This window comes from Saimiri boliviensis, chromosome 8 (genome assembly GCF_048565385.1).
Source record: "Saimiri boliviensis isolate mSaiBol1 chromosome 8, mSaiBol1.pri, whole genome shotgun sequence".
NCBI classification, from domain to species: Eukaryota; Metazoa; Chordata; class Mammalia; order Primates; family Cebidae; genus Saimiri; species Saimiri boliviensis.
In genome coordinates, this window is record NC_133456.1 from 98710777 (window position 1) to 98731131 (window position 20355).

Below are 20355 nucleotides of genomic sequence, written 5' to 3' on the forward strand. Positions count from 1 at the left end.
TCAAAGGAAGGCAAGCAAGTTTCTTTTTCCCATTTGCTCAATTTTAGAATTGAGGACTTCAAGGACTTCAAACCCTTTGAGGACTTCTAAGGGTTTTGACCACTGGTGGTGATTGGGAAACACATGGGTGATAAAGTGATTCCATTCTATCTATCCTCTATTCCCTACAGAATTTAGAAAGAAAGGTCAGGTCTGCACATAGATGTGACTAGAGTCTTGAACCCAAAAGACTAAAGTAAGAGTCCTCACATCTCATGAAGTCTGAAACTAAAACTTCCTGGGGACTTTTTTTTTTTTTTTCAGAGAAGAAGCTAATAACTGTCCCCTTACAGGAATGTATAAAGGATGAATTAAGCTAATGTGGGCAAAAGTGATCATTTCTCTTCCCTTTATAGACCTTTCAAAGTTTTGTCAAATGGGGGAAGCCAGCTACTTTCACAAAGCCAGCAACCACTTGGCAGGTTTAAGTTGAAAATTAACATACCAGTATATATTCTACAAAGCCCGTTAACAGTGGTTGTCAAATAGAGGATTCCTTGAGTTAATTACATGCAACATCTTCCACAAGTATGCACAGATGGCAATTTGTAGTCAATTGGAATCTCAGATCAAACTATTTTAGCATCAAAATGTGACTTATTATGAATTAACCTTCTCAGTTGGGGTTTTCTTCCTTGTAGAAATATTTGCTTATGAGTTATCTGATCATTCATATGCTCTAAAAATCAAAGAGTATTTTTTTGCAACTACCAATACAAAATGGGCTAGCTTGTGCCATAAAAGGTATTGTTTTAGTCATGAAGTTCATAATATGGGAAAAATTATAAATTATGTTGTCAAGTCATATTTTTCATGTCATTCATTACTCTTTGTTTTATGTAATAACAGAAACAAAATGAAACTAATAGTTTTGGAGGGCAGTTCTCACGGGAGTTCGGAATTCTGGTTTGTATCACTTCTCAGTGTATCAGTTTTTGTTTATTGGAAAATGGAAAACCACCAGACTACTTTGAGAGGATGTCATTAAGAAAGAGTGGGAGAGGGGAACATCATACACCAGGGCTTTCAGCGGGGGACTAAAGGAGGGATTGCATTAGGAGAAATACTTAATGTAGATGACAGGTTGATGGGTACAGCAAACCACCATGGCACACGTATACCTATGTAACAAACCTGCACATTCTGCACATGTACCCCAGAACTTAAGTGTAATTTTGTATAAAAAGTAAAATTTTTTAAAAAAGAGAAAGTTGAAATAGGAGGAGAGAAGTGGAATAAACAAAGGCATTAACGTCAAGCCGACTTGGGTTTGAATTCCAGCTCTCCACTCACCAGTTCAAAGACGGTGTTGAATTTAAACCATGCAGACCTTAATTTCTTCATCTGTAAGAAGGAGGTTTATATCTGCATCATAGGACTATTATGAAGATTAGGTAAAACAATCTGTGTCTTAGCACAGTTCCTCACATATAGGAGGTGATTAACAATGTGAATCTCTTTTTTCCTCTTCTAAACCCTCTCCCTTTCCACATAAATAAATACAGACACTGTGCCTAGATTATTTTAACTCTTTGCCAGGTACTGTCCTAAATATTTTACAAATAGTAACTTATTTCTCATAATAACCTGTGAAAAGTGCTGTTTTAATCTCTCCTTATAGATGAAGAAACTGAGGCATGAAGAGTTAGCAGCTTGCCCAATGGACACAGCAGGTAAATGGTGGGTTGGGTTCAAGCTCTGGGCAGCTGCTTTGCACGTTAAGTCTTATGTCTGCTTTCATAGCAACAAAAGAAAAAGCTCAGGCTGACTGCAGTGGCTCACACCTGTAATCTCTACACTTTGAGAAGCCACAGCAGAAGGATTGTTTGAGGCCAGGGGTTCAAGCCTGCAGTGAGCTAGCCTGGCAACTGAGCAATATCCTGTCTCTAGAAAAAAAATTATTTTAATTATCTGGGCATGGTAACTTATACCTATAGTCTCAGCTTCTAGCGAGGCCGATGTAAGAAGATCACTTGAGCCTAGGAGCTCAAGGCTGCAGTGAGCTACGATTGTATCACTGCACTCTAGCCTGGGCAACAAAATGAGATTCTGTCTCTATTTTAACAAGTTTAATAGCACTCTTTGTTGTCAGAATTTCATTACCAATGGTGAAATATAAAAGATACCAAAGGGATGTTCATAAACAAAAATATTACTTAAAATAATATTAAATATGCCAGAAAATCATGTACCTTAGGAAATAAATGGCGCCATGGGAGAAGATGAAGTATGCAGATGAGAGGAGGGGACATCGTGGCGACAGAAGGGTGAGTCTGTGTCAGGGCAGCAGAGAAAAAATGCCAAGGCCAAGGTGAGACATCATTTACCAGACTCTTCACCATCAAAACTCTGCTTCCCAACCTTCCAGGCAAGCATAGTATGGTTACAGCCATGCTTGCCCAGCTTGTAGAAAGCAGCACCATTGCTACCGGCTGCCAACCATTCCTGCTTCTCCTGAGTCATGAAGATGTCTTCAAGAGCTATGTTTCCAGAGGTTCTTTAATTGACTTACACTGTATTGGGAAACAAAACTGGAGAGTTTTGCAGTGCACGCTTTGCTGAGTGGCCTGATCTCCCTCCAGGACGAGGGGCTTTCCCCCAGTTGCTGTATAATTTGCCTGCCAGAAGGCACTTGGCTGTCAGTCACCTTCAGGAACTGCGCCAGCTGAAGAGCCACCATGCACATGGTCATGCCCCTTCCCCAGGGCAGACCAACCCAATGGCTGGACCACACAGATGCCTAAAGACACAGCCCCCTGGCTAACTGGGACAATGCTGAAGGACTATCCCAGCATCAGAGCTTCCCACGGGGTCGACTCAGCCCTTTGCCGAGACTGCGTCTCAGCCCGGCTTCTCCACTGCCCAACCTGCTGCTTTTCCTTCCATAGGTGTCAATCCCAAGTTCATTAATAAGCATCCTACAAATTAATTTCCATCTCAGAGTCAGCTCTCCAGGAAACTCAATTTGCAACCAATTCCCATTATACGTTTGTGTGTGTGTGTGTGTGTGTGTGTGTGTGTGTGTGTGTGTGTGTATTGATTTGCCTAGTAATTCCAAGTCCCAAGAATTTTCACTTCAGCAGATTTCTAGTCTTTCCCTGCTACACAGGCTGAGTGTCAGGGTGGCAACTGATTAACTTGGCCATGCAGAAATGACAGCAGAAGCAGGCTTAGACTCAGGTCACACTTTGTAGCCCTCACTGATAATATTATTTAATGGGGCTCTCATAAGACTTCTCCCTCGAAAGCACAAACATGGCTCCATAGTCAAGACTCTCTCTGGGCTGGAAATTTCCCTGAAAGCTAAAAACTTAAAATATTTTCACTGGAAAGAAAACTAGTATTATTCCTGAAGTATTATAAGAAAAGACTTAGAAAGAAATTAATCTTTTCTTTCAAATACAGTGGCTTTATTTGTTTGCTTACTTGCTAGATTTGTTTGGTTTTGTTTTAGATGGCAAAGTGCAGCATACTTTACAAGGATATCTTTAAAAGATGGCTGATCAAATTTCAGGCCTGCACAGTTCTGTGAGTTCAGTGATGAAACAGTGTGCTATTTTAAGAAGTGATTAAAAGCAGCTTTTTTTTTTTTAGACCCGAAGTTTAATCGAGATTTTCTCTTTCTTTTGTCAATTGTTCTCTGACAAGCAAATTCATTTCCAAGTACACTAGGCTGAATGAGATTCCAAGAGGCCCATGAATATCCTCTTCCAGACTCCATCTCAACAAAGGGGACAGTATACTCTTCCAGATCAAAGGGCCTTCTTCAGAGGTTACACGTCACAAGCCTGCTGGTAACACTGGAAGCTTGGGCAGGGTCTTCTAAGGAAGCTGGCGAGAGGCCATACCCCAGAATTTAAGCATAAGAAATCCTAATCTGCTTCCCACCTCTAAAGAGGTGAAAGACACACGATTTCCTTTTAGATGCAAATTGTTGATCTGTAGACAACAGAGCCTTGCTAAACTCTGTCTTGTCACCTTTCCCATTTGGAAACTTATAATATAAACAGAAGCACTTATGAAAACTGACCAGGGTGCCTTTTTTTGAGCAGGCTTGGCTGACATGAAAAGGCCCTGGATTAATTGGAATAGCTCTTAAGAATGACATAACAGGGTGTGGAAAAGCTATAAGGACATGAAATGCTCCACGGACACGAAATGCTGTTCTTTTAAAACAAACATAATGTAATAGGTTGCAACATAAACAAATTGCTTTCTTGTTCAATAGGTCTAAAGAGATCAGCTCACACAAACTAACCTTAAGACTGATTCTAGGATGCTGTAATGTACCATTTTCCCATTTAAAAAAAAAAAAAAAAAAGTATATACTGGCCTGGGTGCGGTGGCTCATGCCTGTAATCCCAGCACTTTGGGAGGCTGAGGTGGATGGATCACATAAGGTCAGGAGTTTCAGACCAGCCTGGCCAACATGGTGAAACCCTGTCTCTACTAAAAATAAAATAATAAAATAAAATAAATAGCTAGGCATGGTGGCAGGCACCTACAATCTCAGCTACTCAGGAGGCTGACACAGGAGAATTGCTTGAACCTGGGAGGCAGAGGTTGCAGTAAGCCGAGATCGGGCCACTGCATTCCAGCCTGAGCTGTAGAATGAGACTTTGTCTCAAAAAAAAAAAAAAAAAAAAAAAAAAAAAAAAAAAAAAAAAAGTGTATACTGTAGATTTACTCTGGAAAAAAAACAAAAACAAAAAACAAAAAACTTTGATGTGCCACATTTTGTGAAAAAAAAAAAAAAATAAGAGGACAATTATTCCATTTTTGCCAGGCTCCTGCATTTGGTGAGGGAAGGGATGGAGGCCAGAAGACTTTTTCTCTGGCTGCTGAGCGTGCCATCGAGAAGGAGGAATGGGGGAGCTGGCACACATTACATGTGCCAGGCTGTTGGGAGGTAGCCTAGGGCTAACCACGTGCACATCCATACAAACTTGCCTAAACATAGCAGAGAGACTCCACAATTTCATTTCACAGGCTTGACCCCGCAATAACCCTGACTACAGGGATTAGAATTCTCAGGACCGCTTTGGTAGAAGACGCCACATCAGAAAAGCTTCGGCTTGTCTCTTTCTTTCCATTTTAACTGTCCAGCATTTCCCAAAGGGTAGTCTGTTAAAAGTACTACTCAACAGAATTTTCCATGGTCAAGTACATTTGAAAAACAGTGGGTTTAAGGAAAGCACAGACCTCTTGTGGCAGAGGGCTTCAGATCCTGTAACACAAACATGTGCTGCCACTCTTCCAGTGAGAACAGACACAGTCTCCCAGAGTCATTTCACCATTTAACTTCTGTTTTGAGGCTAACCACTTGTGGGGTTTATGTCCCAAGGAATACATTTTGGGGTAATCTTATCATTTGGGGAAATATTATGTTAAAAATCTTGGCCAGGTACAGTGGTTCATGCTTGCACTCCCAGCATTTTGGGAGGCTGAAGCAGGTGGATCATTTGTGTCTAGCAGTTCAAGACCAGCCTGGGCAACATGACAAAACCCCGTCTCTTTAAAAAAAAAAAAAAAAAAAGAAAGAAAGAAAGAAAGAAAGAAAGAAAAAAGAAACATGACAAAACCCATCTCTTAAAAAAAAAAAAAGAAAAGAAAAAAGAAAAAAAAGAAAGAAAATTTATAATTGCTTTTTAAATTGCTCATTTTGTACCCATATTTTGAAATTCTTGGCTTATACATTCATATATGTATTATTTTATTTTGATAGCATTGTGGGAGATATTAAAGAATTCAATTCATTTACTGTGAATGCTGACCCTTAACCCACCTTTTTGAAAAATATAATTTAGGGGTTTCTGGAAATTTCAATACAAGGTTTCAAATAGATAATAGGCAGTATTCACCCAGTGTTAAGACCTTGACTCAGCACCCCTTTAGACAGCAAATGAGTTAATTCTTAGGAACATGCCATCACAATGATGGAAAGGAAAGCCCATATCGCTTGCTCGCTTGAAGCCAGAGCATACTGTATTTGATGAAGCCTCCTGTGATCTTCAGCCTCTGACCATGCCTATCAATCCCAGCAGCCAACTTTGATGCCCTGCTGAAGGAAGAGCTAAGCTGCTTTTACTTGAAAGGGATCAGAAACAATTAAAAAATTGCATGAGGTACTACCGACACGGGAGGAAGGCATGCACGAAGAAGTGAAATACCAGGAACATGCATTAATCACCCTACAGAGCTGACAAGACTCTCCCTGAATCCACAAGATCAAACAGAAATATAATCTTAAACAAGAAAACAGCCAGAGTCTAGAAATTACTTGGCTAATCTCCGTGCTGGAGTTACAGGTGCAAGCCACACCTGGCACAAATGGAATTTTAATTCAAGAATCACCGAGAAAATTTTTTTCCAAGGAGGACTCAAGTTTTTTGCTGCCAAATTGTGCTGTCCTCATAAGGGCTAAAAATTGTTCTTAGGGTTTCCTAAAAGACTGAAGATATGGTATAGAGATGAGTATAACAGTATAATAGTATAACAGAGGATATTTGTGATAGCTTATCCCTGAATTGCAAATTGTATAATGAAAATTGCTTAAGCAGGCATCAGTGTGAAAAGCTCAGCCTAAGATATCAGGTAAAGGATCTTAGACTGGGCGCAATAGCTCATGCCTGTAATCCCGACACTTTGGGAGACCAACACAGGAGGACTGCTTGAAGCATGGAGTTCGAGACCAGCTTATATAACAAACAAAGCACCCCCACCCTATCTCTACAAAAGATTTTTTAAAATTAGCTAGACATGGTGGCATGCACCTGTAGTCTCATTTACTCAAGAGGCTGAGATGAAAGAATCAGAGGAGCCCAGGAGTGCAAGGTTGCAGTGGGCTGTGATCACCACTGCACTCCAGCCTGGGCGATAGAGCAAGACCCTGTCTCTTAAAGGATCTTGGCTCTGGACACCCAAAGAGAGATGGCAGAGAGAGAAATTCTGAGCAGTGTGTACAGATCATGTTGTCTTTGTTTCTGTAATCTCCCATCTTCACGAATTAGGCATTACAATCAGACCCTTGCCTAGAGCACATTTAACTGCAAGAGGAGAACTCTGCTTAGTTCCTGCTGCCATAAACTCACTAAATTCCAGTTTTTGTCCTCAGGGCCTCTCTTTTTAGACAGAAGCATAAGGGTTGTGTTGGATTTGAGTGAGGATCACTTTCCTGCAGTGGAACGTTTAATCCCTAGCTCTTTGCGTATTTCACCATCTACTTGTTGAACAACACATTTCTGTGACTATAAAATAGTCTGTCCCCTTGGGACACCAGTTGTTTCCAGATGGGAAGATTTGACCTTCATTTCAGCAGGGAACTGGAAGAAAGGTCATTTTCTTGTGGTCTGTTTGACAATGTGACATCTTGTTTTGCATTGGCCTTCAGCTCCAAACCATCCCACCCTCCTTAAAATCATTCACTCTTGAAGATACTGCCTTAGACCTTTTTCTTTACTTTGTCATATCGGTCGTGGATAATGATGTTGGAATGTTGTCAAATTCCTTCTAGGAATAATATATTGGTTTTTGACAATTGCAAAGGTTTCGGTCCTAACCCAAAGATCCTGTACAATGAAGCAGCGGCTCTCTGCAAAGCTCATCGCCCCTGCAGAAAGACCATGCCTCTCTGGAAAGCAGCTACCCTGGTTTAATCAGGAATAAGCCTGATGATAGAAGAATAGAACTGAAGTTGACACATTCTCATTAGAGTGGCTGAAACAAAAGCACATATGGATCTTTCCGAATCATTGAACACACACTGCTTGATAAATTATATTCTCATTTTCAGAGGCTGAGTCTCAGAATACTTTAGCAGTAATAGCTGTCCAAGCTCTGTGTGACTACTTTTCACCACCCATAAATGGATTCGATGAGCCCCTGGGAAGGGATCAGGAAAAGTTAACTTTAAGCTACTGACAAGTTTGTCTTTGACCAGGTTTAGCTAAGTGAATCCCAGCCCTGTATCTCAAGACACCTGGGAACTTTTTCAGAGCTACGTAGTTCTCCGTCAATGAATAGGAATTCAACTGTCATGGTAAGAGTTGGAAACTGGCATTAATCTCTTTCTAGAAATGTTGCATCTTTGACTCCATTCTCTGTGAGCTGTTGGAGATGACATCATTCTCCCTTGGCGTTTGAATTGGGCAAGGAAAGTGTCCTGAGAGACATCAGGGTCAGGGGGCAGGTCAGATTCAGAAAGGCCACCTCCACCAATGAACACCTCTGTGCTGTGTGACAGAAGCTCAGGGTCATTTCTAGTTCTTTCCAAATCTCAGAAAGAGTCTGGGTCCATCACTCAGAGTCTTAGCTGCTCCAAGAGAAGCCCATTCTGAAGGACTGAAGCAGAAAAAGCAGATGCTAAAAGCACATTGAGAAACTCCCTAAATTGACCAGCAAGACCAGAGAGAATCAGGCCTAGAAATATGTGTGAGCTCCTCAGTTGCTACCACTACCTCTCTCCCCAGCTCTGCACACAAGCCTGGCCACTGGAACCACTGCCCTTGGACACCGCCAGGCACCTTGGAAACTGAGGCTGCCCTACTGCTCAGCGTCACTCACTTCTAAATCTAAGGTCCAGGAACAACACGTGACTGGCCAAGCAAAGTCGTGTTCTCACCCTTTGCTGATGGAGATGGGGGTGGGGACAAGTATCTGGCCTTTTTCTATTTGTTCCTTTTGGAAGTGAAGCAGGTGAGTTCAGATGCTCAACAAAATCAGCGCCTCCTCCCCACCCCCCACTACTACCACCACCACCACCACCACCAAAAAATAAAAGGGACGAAAGAAGGAAGGGAGGAGGAATCTGGTCAAATGTTCATCACAGAACCTCTCAACAATTCTGGCAAAACAGAGCATAGACCATTTTCCATGTAAAAGAAGACACTGCCCTCTCTATTCTCTGCAACCCTCTCAAATTCTCCTTTGCCCTTACTAGGCAAAAACATAGTTTTTAAAAACCTGCTGATAATTCTGCCACAGAGCTAAGCCTACTCCTCTAACTCCCCAGGAAATAACTGCCCTGAAACCTTAGCCAGGTTTCTCTGCCATAATGAACTTTTATGTGGCCTTTTTCTGAACTAAAGGTCATTTTAAAATTAAAAACAAACAAACAAAAAAAAAACCTGAACCGTTCAAAAGAAGAAAAAAAAATGTCAAGCTATTTGTGAATCTTGAAGAGCAATAATAAAGCAACCTCATTTTTTGGTCCGCATAAAAACATGCTCTCATTTTTCTGAACAGACCTTAAATTTTTGTTTCAGACATATTTTGAAAGTTACTACCTGGGTAATCTTGTACAGATTGTATAATCTCTCAGAGCCTTGGGGCAGTGAAGTCTGTTACTGTGATTGGCACCCAATAAGCCCTCACAGAATGGTAGTTACTACCATTATTTCTTCACAACGTCCTCTCACAGAGAGGTAGAAAGGGGTTAGTGAAAAATGCATGGGCTTAGTTGAAAAATAAATATTGTCCAGTTGAATTTCTGCCTAAAGAATATTTCTATTACTTTTTCTGAATGGTTTCCTGTCTCCACCTTAAATATCTCCCTATGCAAAGGAGGTTCAAGGTGTTTATGAGAATATACACTATTTACTATTTATTTGTCACATAAATAACGGGAATTTGAAAATTCAAGTCAATGAATTAGGAGTTATTAATTCCTATTATACTTTATATTAATTCCTATTGTACTTTAATAATTATCAGTTTAATAGCATTCATTACTGCAAGGTTCTAGATGGTTCTATGTTACTAGGCCACTCACAAATCACTGCAGTTCCCCACCATAGCCTACTTGGATCTGCAGGACCTTACATATGAAAGCCCACCAGAACCTATCAAATAGATAATGCCACATTGCGATCATGCAGTTCTGCAGCAGAGAGCAAATTAAAGTGCATCGCCAACCTCATTGAAAAGTCTATTTCTAAAGCACTGATGAATCTACATTTGGTAAAAAAGTGGAGTGAAGGAAAGTGCCTATCAACTTAAAAAAGAGGATTGTGTAAGCACATTGGGAAAAACAGAATGCAAAGAACATTCTATTAAAAAAATGGGATTTTGAAACATGAAATTGATGTCAAACTAGGGATAAGAAGTGATATAGAAAGCAGGGATGTATTTGAAGTGGGTATGAGTCAAGAAGCTTCAAGTCTGTTAGTGATTGTCAATACATCTGTTGTCAGTAACCATATAATCAGGTGTTTATTTGGAGAAGATTGATAGCACACTTTATATTGCAGGTATTAAACTGGTACCATCTGAGCACCCCGCCCAATCTTAGCATTACTAGATAGCAAGGGCAACCAGTTACTATAAGCCTAGGATAGGATGTACCACCTGTGAAGTCATCTTGTCTTAAAAGTTCAACCTAAACCTAATCAATTTTCTATACCAAAATTTCAGTTACAGGAAATATGGAAGAGAGAATAACAAGTTAGTTGAAACCATGAGGAACCAACTGGCCAGGTTCAGAATGTGACACTTTCTATGGAAACAACCCAGTTTCTCTTATAAACTAATGGCATAAATAAGAAGGGAGAATGGTGTACAGTTATAAAAATAAAAAGACCTAACATATTAATTAAATACAGTATGTGGACCTGGTGTAAAAACTGATTAAAAAAAAAAAAACCACCAAGTATAACAAGAGGTTTTTGAGATAATATGGGAAATTCTAATGTAGTCAGGGTTTAAATGAAACTAAATAAATTATTGTTGATTTTATTACCTATGACAATGGCATGGTGAATTATGTTTCTTTAAGAAATAATGGAAAATAGAGCTTATTTGTGAGAAATGCATACTAAAGTGTTAGGCGTAAAATAACAGCCTAAGATTTGCTTTAAAATACAGTAGCAAGAAAAAAGGGTAGAAAGAACAAAGCATGATTAGCAAAATGTTAATCATTGCCAAAGTCAGATAAATATAGGTTATTGTACTAGGCTCTCTATTTTTGACTATTTGAAAATTTCCATTTTCAAACCTTTATAATTCCCTCATGACAAATGTACTCATTACATTCTGAAGACTTTACTAGAAAATGCAGTGGCCCCAGCAAAAATAGACTGGTTTTGCTACCAACATGCTATGATAAATTGGCAGCAATGATTTAATCAGATGCTATGTGGAAAGATGTATCCTTGAAAAGCAGATATTTCCAATACTATTTGTCCCAGTATTATCCCTGAACACCAGTGAAACATCAGACTCGGCTCTAGCACTCAGTTTAACATGTTAAATGCTTAAAAGCATTTGAAATGCTAAGAAGGAAAAGTAATTTCTGTCAAAAGATAGGAATACCTGCATTAGCCAGGCAGAGCGCATGCAAAGGAAATGATCTGGACACATTTCCGAAAGACTTCTTCCTGGTAAGGACACAGAATGGTCAAGTCCAGGATACTGGGGGACTATGTCTTCAACAAGGAGCATTACCTCATGGGGCAAACCAGCCCCAGTATGATGCCAGCAGAAAAGGATGTCCCATTTCACATAGCTAAGTGGAGGCTACTTCGGACAAAGATAAAACGATGTGTTTACATTTCCAAAAAGTCAATGAACACAGTAATAAGATGTATGTATGCCTTAAGTGATCTCAGCGGCTGCTTTATGTACATAGTGGTGTCATTGTTGGCGATGACCTATATAAATGCTCCCAAGGTCATTTTTAGTATCCTTAGGGTTACTACTGATTAATCAATTCAACAATGTAAACCCCCTTCTTTGAGGTTAAATTTTGCTTTTAATTGCATACATTTAGGGAGTACAGTGTAGATTTTGTTACATGGGTGTACTCTGCAGTGGTGCAGTCTAGGCTGTTAGTGTAACTGTCACCCAAAGAGTGTATATTGTACCCAATAGGTGATTTCTCGTCCCTCATCCTGTCCGTGTCTTCCCACCCTTCTGAGTCTCTAATGTCTATTTTTCCAATCTCTATGTCCATGTGTACTATTTACCACCCACTTATAGGTGAGAACATGCAGAATTTGACTTCCTGTTTCTGAGTTATTTCACTGAAGATAATGCCCTACTAAAGGGCTCTGTTTTAGGGATAGCTATAACAATTCCCATATCATTGTAAGCCAATATTAGGACCTTCTATAACTGGAAGTCCAGAGTTGGCAGACTTTAAATTTTAGCACAGAGAAAGCAGATGCCACCATCCACAGCTCAAGCCACATTAGAAAATTCAAGTTGTCAAAGAGTGTTTTGATATCACTTAGAAGGTCTAACCTTATATCTTGTACCTATTGGGGTCACAATAATTATTTTTAGAAAGAAGAAATTTTTAATTTTTCATTAGGAATTTTGTTTGTTCTTAATGGCACATCCCAGCCTTATTCCTACTTCCCCTGGCAGATACCAATTACCCTAAATTTTGCCTCAGTCAGCCAAACAATCCTATAAAACGCATTGGGGGCATAATCATCTCTTTGATTGCCAAGAATATCCTGAGTATTAGACTCAAGTACTATCTATCTTAATTTCAGAGAGATTTGGAAACAATGAAAGATTAAGTACATATTCGTGTAAGGAATTTACAATGCCTCCCCCCAAAATCTGAAAAGCATCACACTTTGTCAAATTGTAACAGTATTGGCCTTGGATTTAAATTGTTACCTTGCAATGAAACATTTCAAAGCCACATCTTCATAAACTGTTGTGGACGTTTACTGGTGACATCTGTCACTTGGAAATTTTCCCTTAATAAAATTTATTGTAAACAAGTTACAAAGGTTATTGCTTCAGGACATCTGGCATATAAAAATGGCCCCTTTGGAAAGAACTGGATGTTAAAGTGTTTTTGCTATACCTCTGCTTTATACAAGTTTTGCTAGAGTGAAGGAAGTTTTCCCTCTACTTAAACAAAGTCTGCTATATCCACCTCATATGTCACAAATGATTCATGGGAGAACAAATTATGCCTCTGAAAAGCAGCTGAATATTTATTCTGACACAGCTTTCACAGGACAACCAACAACCTCATTTGAAGTAAATTCCTTAGTCTGTTCCAATAAGAATAATTGTATTGGAGCTGTGCTCCCCGCTCTAAAGAGGGCAAACCCATTTACTGCTACAGAAAAGTCTCTTAGATGGATCTAACCTCTTTGCTTTGTGGGTTCCGATGCTGCTGAGTAAGCCAATGATATTTCAAGTTGCTGCCAGTTTGGACACAGTTGGGCAGAACTCTGTAGAGTGCTTTTTTCTGCAACAACTCAATCATGACTGTATAAACAGCATCAGTATCAGAGACGTGGAGTAGTAACTCAGCCTGACAGCACTGAACTAATGAACATCCATCACTGGATTGTTCACACATCTTTCACAATTGAATATCTGACTTTAAAAGAAACTGTCATACAGTCATTAGCATTTCAGTAGCATTCATCTGCAGCAATCTGTAGTGTTTATCTGTAGTTTAAATGCAAAAAGAAAAGAAAAATTAATCTTTCATGCAAGGCTGCTTCTGGAACAAAATTAATAATGGCTGCACTGTGCAGAATGATTCTCTCCGGTTGTGTAGGCTAACTCGGACTAATTTATTTTTTTGCGGTAGTGGCTTAAAAAATTACAGAAGAAACACACAGCAAAAACACCGTGAACATGATACCACTATACAGCCTATTTACCAATCTGTTTCAGAGAGTGCCCACCAAGATTATTCTTGGCTCAATGATGTGTTTGCTTTCCCTCATAAATCTAACAGTTTTTTCGGATTCATCCATTTTCATTTTTGGTGAATTCTCATTGGTTCCCACTGAGGCCTGGCAACCTCCAAACTGATCATATGCCAGTTTAATTGACTCCAGGGATATTTAACAAATTGTTCACTGTTTCACTGTGCACTGAAGGATAGCTTTAACTATTCTTTTTTCCCGTCACAACCATTGGGGCCATTATGACAGCCCTGTACATGTTTTATGTTGTGACATAATTTTCTCTGCTGGGAAAATAACAAGGCTTCACCACCTCTATCTCCCCTACCATTGAAACTATGATGAGTTCAAAGATTGACTCAAGCTAATACATGAAAAATAATGATTGCTAGCCTGTCAATTTGTAGAGCAATTTGTAACTCAATTCCTTATAATGCTGGACACCTACAAAGATGTATTGCAGTGAAATCATTGTGTGATAATTCATTCCATCCTACCAAGATGAGCTTTTAATCAGCTAAGAAAATGTAATCGACCTATTCATCAGGTGTGTTTAATGAATGAGTTTTAAATAACACAGGATCATAGAAAACATCTTTGAAATCTTTGAATACACGCTTTGTTTCTTTAAAAACAAATCCTTTGGAGAAAAAAATGCACTTCATCATATTGTTTATAGACTACAAAGATTTGACTTCCTGGTAATAATTTATAAAGCAATGAAATGAAAATATGCAAATTTTCAAGAAGCATTCAACATAAGAGGCTTTTCTTGTTTAGAAAAGTTGTCTCTTTAATCCCTTCAACTCACCGAGTTAACACTGAGCATCAAAAGCTACTCGGTGTTATGGAGCAAAATTGTGAGTTATGGCTCTGAATTTGGGCAAACACACAAGCTGGCGGGACAGATGGGGGAGCCACATGCAACCATCAGCAGAGCCCTCTCCTTAAATGAGAATATGCCATAGTCAGAGATAGGAAGATATTTCTTCTGCTGACCTATGGGCAATAAAGAGTACTATGACCATGACATTGTGAAAGACTCCAAACGCCAAATGGTGGAAGGTGCATAGAGTTGTTACAAATTTCATAATCGAATCTGCCTTCCTCAAATGAGAGTTTAGAATTATAAACCTACTTGGCCATCCAGTTGGCATGAAAGCACATTGCTGTAACCATCGATTCGTTTCTGGACTTCTTTTTTTCTTTGGCAGCAATTGTGTTTTAGCTACTTTTCAGCTGCAGACCACAGTTCTACCATTCACTGTGTTCATTCTGCTGGAGACCTGGCTGGACCCAGCATCCCATGCTTGCTGGAACACATCAATTTCGGAGCCAGCTGCTCTAATGTTTGCCAACATTAGGATCCATGGAATAGCCCCTAGAGTATCTGCAGTTGCTCTACCCACATTAGTACCTGTAAAAATAAGTTACTGAGCACCAACTATATGCCTAGCACTATTTTAGAAACTTATGACGCATTAAGGAACAAATAAACAAGGATCCTGAAGGTGTCTGACTTCGAGTCAAAATCCTATATGTCCTCTTTCAAGACAGACCTTAGCCAATCACAAAGACTTCACCTGATAGGTCTCATAAGGACTGAGTGGGGAGGAGTGGCCCTTCCTTCCCTAGAGTTGGTGCACAGCCAAAGCACTGCACCCTCTGAAGGAAGCTGTACTCGTGTGCATGCCCCTGGCTGGACATGCTCTTACAGATTTTCCTAGCCTAGGTGACTCCAGCTGGAGGCCTGCTTACCTATCAGTAAGAATGTGGGAGGGCTCGGCTGAGACACTGTTCAGACACCTCTGCTAGGACCTCCTTATGGGCATGGAGCAAGAGGAGGGGATTAAAACTAAAAACACTTTTCTCCACTGTGACTCAGTTCTCAGTACTTTTTCCCACTTCTAACCCTTCCCTGCCTCCTCCACTACCTCACTCCATAAAAGAGCAGGAGCCTTTTGTGCAGCAAGTGTCCCTTCAGCAATAAGACCATTTTCTTGTGTGAACCATTCCTGGAAAAAAAAAAAAAAAGTGGAACAATGGGAAACCAACACCTTCTATCTCTTATCGGTCTCCTGCTTGTACTGTTGCAATAAGTAAATGCCTTATTGTGTGGATAACCCCCCATATAGGTACCGAGGAAGGAGAGCTAAGTAGAATCCTGGCACAATTAAGGCCTGAAGATTATCTGTTTATAGTGTCACTACTCAGTTATTTCCCTTTATATAATCCTCTATATATAATCATATATTAGTTCATAGTAAGAGTGCCTAAAGAATATCTTACCACTCAGTTATTTCCATATATATATATATATATATATATATATATATATATCTTAGTTCATAGTTGGAGGAATGTCTAGAGCAGACACAGTACAGAGCATGATTTAAGGGAAAAATAGTTATACCAGGACAAGAGTCCATGGCCCAGGCGGCAGCGTTCAGTATTGTAAAGATACCCACTGTATGGCAGGCTTGGGGCAAGAGCCACTCCTCCTGATGAAGGAGTTGTAGGACCTTGCTCCAGTTCTTGCAGAAGGCTGCCCTCAGACCAGCAATCCCTCGAGCATCCGAGGGCTCAAAACCCTTCTGGGTAATCCCACCTTGGTGACTGTAAACTTTATCAGCTCTTGCTGCTGTGCTCACCCCAAAAGCTTTCTCCTATAGAACTCATTGGTAACTGCCAGCAGGTGGCAGTAGACCCTGACAGCTCTGTCACTGCTGGGTCTTAAGCATCCTCCGATAAATCTTCTTAGAAGCAGCATTCCCATAGATAGAGGTGTTGCACACTGCACCCTCTTCACTGCATATGGCCCACCTCCATACCTCAGTGACCTAATGGGGGTGGACCCCTTACTGCACACGGCCCACTTCCTTGCCTCAATGACCTACTGGGAATGAACCCCTGGCTGTGCACTGTCTACCTCCCAGCCTAGGTGACCTAATGGGGTGGACCCCTTGTTTTATTGCTCACAACCTATCACTATCCTTAAAGATGACTTCACTCACTACCCTGCCCCCTAACCTATACACAATAAAGACAGACGCTTCTGGACATTTGAGGCCTTGCCTGTCTCTGCTTATAGTTGGTATGGCCACCCAGAGCCCAGCTGCTTCCTTGTACCTCTGTGTCCTGTCTCTTTATTTCTCAGGTCCTGTGCCTCAGCACAGCATAAGGGACACCTCACAACACTGTGGGGCCCTTAGTCCTACATTATTGTTTGGTCCATTGTCCAAATTAATCACCTTGACATCTAGCAGTTTTCAAATAGGTACCTGCCCTTGAGAAGCTTACATTCTAGATTACTCTCTGACTTATGTTAAGCATTAAAGATTGTTCAAAAGTAAACATAAAAAACGTAGCATGTTGATTTATTATTAGTAATTAGACACACAACTTAAGTTTTAATTTCAGAACCAGTAGTCAGGGAGGTTACAAAACACAAAATGCCCAAGGTTACAGGATCAGGTAAGCATTTTCTGAAAAGTCTTAGTAGTCATGAGACATTATTACAGGGCATACATCTGGGAGTGATGGGTTCTCTTGCAAAGAGAGGCAGCTGGTTATGTGATTAGTGTTGGTTTGACTCAGTTTGTTGGTTTTACCTGCCCACATTTTTTCTTTCTGAAACTGCCCTTCTTCAACAGTGGGTACCAGACTTAGGTAAATTCAAGGTTAAGGGCACAGTCTTCCAGACTGCTGCATCTACCCAAAACTCTTGACACTAACTGCAAGGAAAATATCAAGCTTCAAAGTCTAAGAAAACAGTCCTCAAAAGCCTGGCCTCAAGGCAGGCACCAATTGTGAGTTTTGGGGTCCCCCACCACCTTCACTTCAGACCAACTGGCAAACTCAGGGGTTTCTATGATCACCCTTAGGCTTGATAATCTGCTAGAACAACTCAAAGAACTCAGGCAGACACTATACTTATGATTACAGTTTCATTGTAGCAAAAGAAAACAAATTAGAAGCAGAGGCACATAGGATGAGTTCTTGGAGGATTTTAAATATAAAGTTTTCATCATCACCAAGGATTTCTTATTGAAATGTAATAAAATTATCAAAATGTAATAAAACACTTTCCCATTATCAAAATGTAATAAAGCACTTTCAGTACTGCCAACCAGGAAAACTCACCCAAACTTTAGTGTCCAGAGTGATTATTGTGGTTTTCTTACATAATCATGACTTAATCATCGACCACATAGTTGAACTCAATTTCCAGTGCCCCCTTTTTGTCTCTCTGAAGGTCAGGCTGATATTCCATGGGCCAAAGGCTCAATTTTGTAATCACACAGTCATCCTGGAATGGCCATCCCACCACCTTGAGTCACCTCATTAGCATAAACCATCAGGTTTAGGTCTGAGGGTCCACCATGAATAGCAAAGGCACTCCCATCACTCTGGAGGTTCTTAAGCTTTAGGGGTTTCCTCCCACAAGCTAGGACAAAGGTCTGCAATCTCTCAGGATCAAGTTAATATTTTATTATTCAACAGGGTTTCCAATCACCACCTGACTTAAGTTGGTCAATTGGAACTTAACATTAAATGATTGCTTCAAGGTTGAGTACATCACAAGCTAGACCATGAGATGTCCCCCAGGCTCTGCCACCAGAGCTATCAGGTAAACTTTTCTTTTTACATTTGTGCTGTGACTTTGAGCAAATGGTATGTGTGTGTTTGAGACAGAGAGAGAGAGACCTTACATCTCTTGAGTCTCTGAGCCATGTGAACAGGAAGTCTTCTTCTAGACCAGGCGTCCCCAAACTTTTTATACGGGGGGCCAGTTCACTGTCCCTCAGACCACTGGAGAGCCACCACATACTGTGCTCCTCTCACTGACCACCAATGAAAGAGGTGCCCCTTCCTGAAGTGCAGTGGGGGACCGGATAAATGGCCTCAGGGGGCCGCACGCAGCCCGCAGGCTGTAGTTTACTTGAAATCAAAAGAGCCTTGTCAAGTAACTGCAGGACTCTTGTGAGTACAGAAATGGAGCTGAAGGATAGATACAAACAACCTGCAACAGCACGATGTGGCCCACGACCTTTCTTGCCTTCTAAAAGTTTTCTAAAGTACCGCACAGCTTGTTTCCACTGTAAGTTAATGAAGGAATTAAAACGATGTGTACTCCACAAGAAAGTCATGACGTTGACTCATTGATAACTTGGTACTTTAAAAATAACATAAAGTAAACCAGGAAAAAATATTACGGTTTAAATCCCTACACACCCCCACAACCATTCACTCAAAGCAAAAGGAGTAATCCCATCAGTAAGCTTTATTCATAGGAACTTGAATAAGCTGAATGGAAGGTTCTTGTCATTAAAAACCAGCTTTAGAATTGAAGTTCTAACCCTTCAAGTGGGAGCACTCCTTGTTAAAAACATGTGTGATATATTTAATATCACATCCATGTATATAAAAATACTTTAGTGTTAAAGTACTAACATTTGCAAATGATTTAATGTTTAAATAAGTGTTATCATTTCACATTATCTATATTATAACTTGCTCTGGCTCACATGCATTCTGACAAAATTTCTTGAGAGAGAAGTCCATGGTAGCACAGGCAGAGAGTTGGGGGGGGTTCAGCAAAAGCCACAGCAGAATTCACTAATGCCTCAGCCCACAGGGTGTTTTACTTATATAAACATCACCTGTCACAGGTAGTTACTCAGAATAGAAATCACATGGAACTGTTCGGGTAGAGGAAATAAATCTGCAGAGACCTTGGTAGAATATCCTCTTTCCATAAATGCCATGATAGCAGAAACTATCTCTCCTATTTGTTTTTTACTGTGTTTCTGCAAAGATGTGTCAGAAACATGTGCATGCAGTCTGGAAGAAGAGATATTTTTGAAAAAATTGTTTTCAATAATCTGATGATTCCCATGCTTTTACTTTTGAGACAAGCATTGTTATTACCACTAACCATATTTAAAGTTGGTCTGTGACTAAATCTGGGCTGCTTTGTTTATTAAGGAATACAATCAAGTTTATGTATTTGTTACTTGACAATTCATTCTCACAGAAGCAACATAGTATATGCATAAAAGCTGCCTTCTCTTCGCATGAACACTATCATAACAGTTCTAAGGTCAACATCTAAAAATTTTAAGTTTTAGGTGGCAGGTGTCTGACATAAGTTTCTTTACTCAACAAAAATAAGCCTTTTGAAGTCTTCTGGCCTAGTTTTAAAGCATTTTCCTCTCCTACCTGAAGGTCCTATTATGCCTCGAAATATTCCAACAGAGAGCTGTATTCTATTAGCCTCCTCAGGTCCCCTCCAGTATCGTTGCCTCTCAGCACACTGCCATGACTAAGTGAGAACCGAACACTTGTTCTGGACGTGCTGGGCTCCCCCAATGGGCAGTCACCCACAGTTTCTGACGTCTCCTACCATTTGAGACTTGTACGGAGCAGATAAAGCAACCCAGAAATATGGGGAGTTTAAATTCCCACCCAGTCCTGTGCTTTCAAAAATTGATCCAAAAAAGAGGCTTGGAGGAAAAAAAGAGAATTTGGATTCTAAAAGCAATGCCCCGGGCTGAGTCACTGAGAGACACTTACCTGATCTGGAAGGGAGAAGGAAGGCAGTGACCATTTTGAGATTTAGAAGGTAGAAGTAAGACAGTGGCCATTTTGTAAC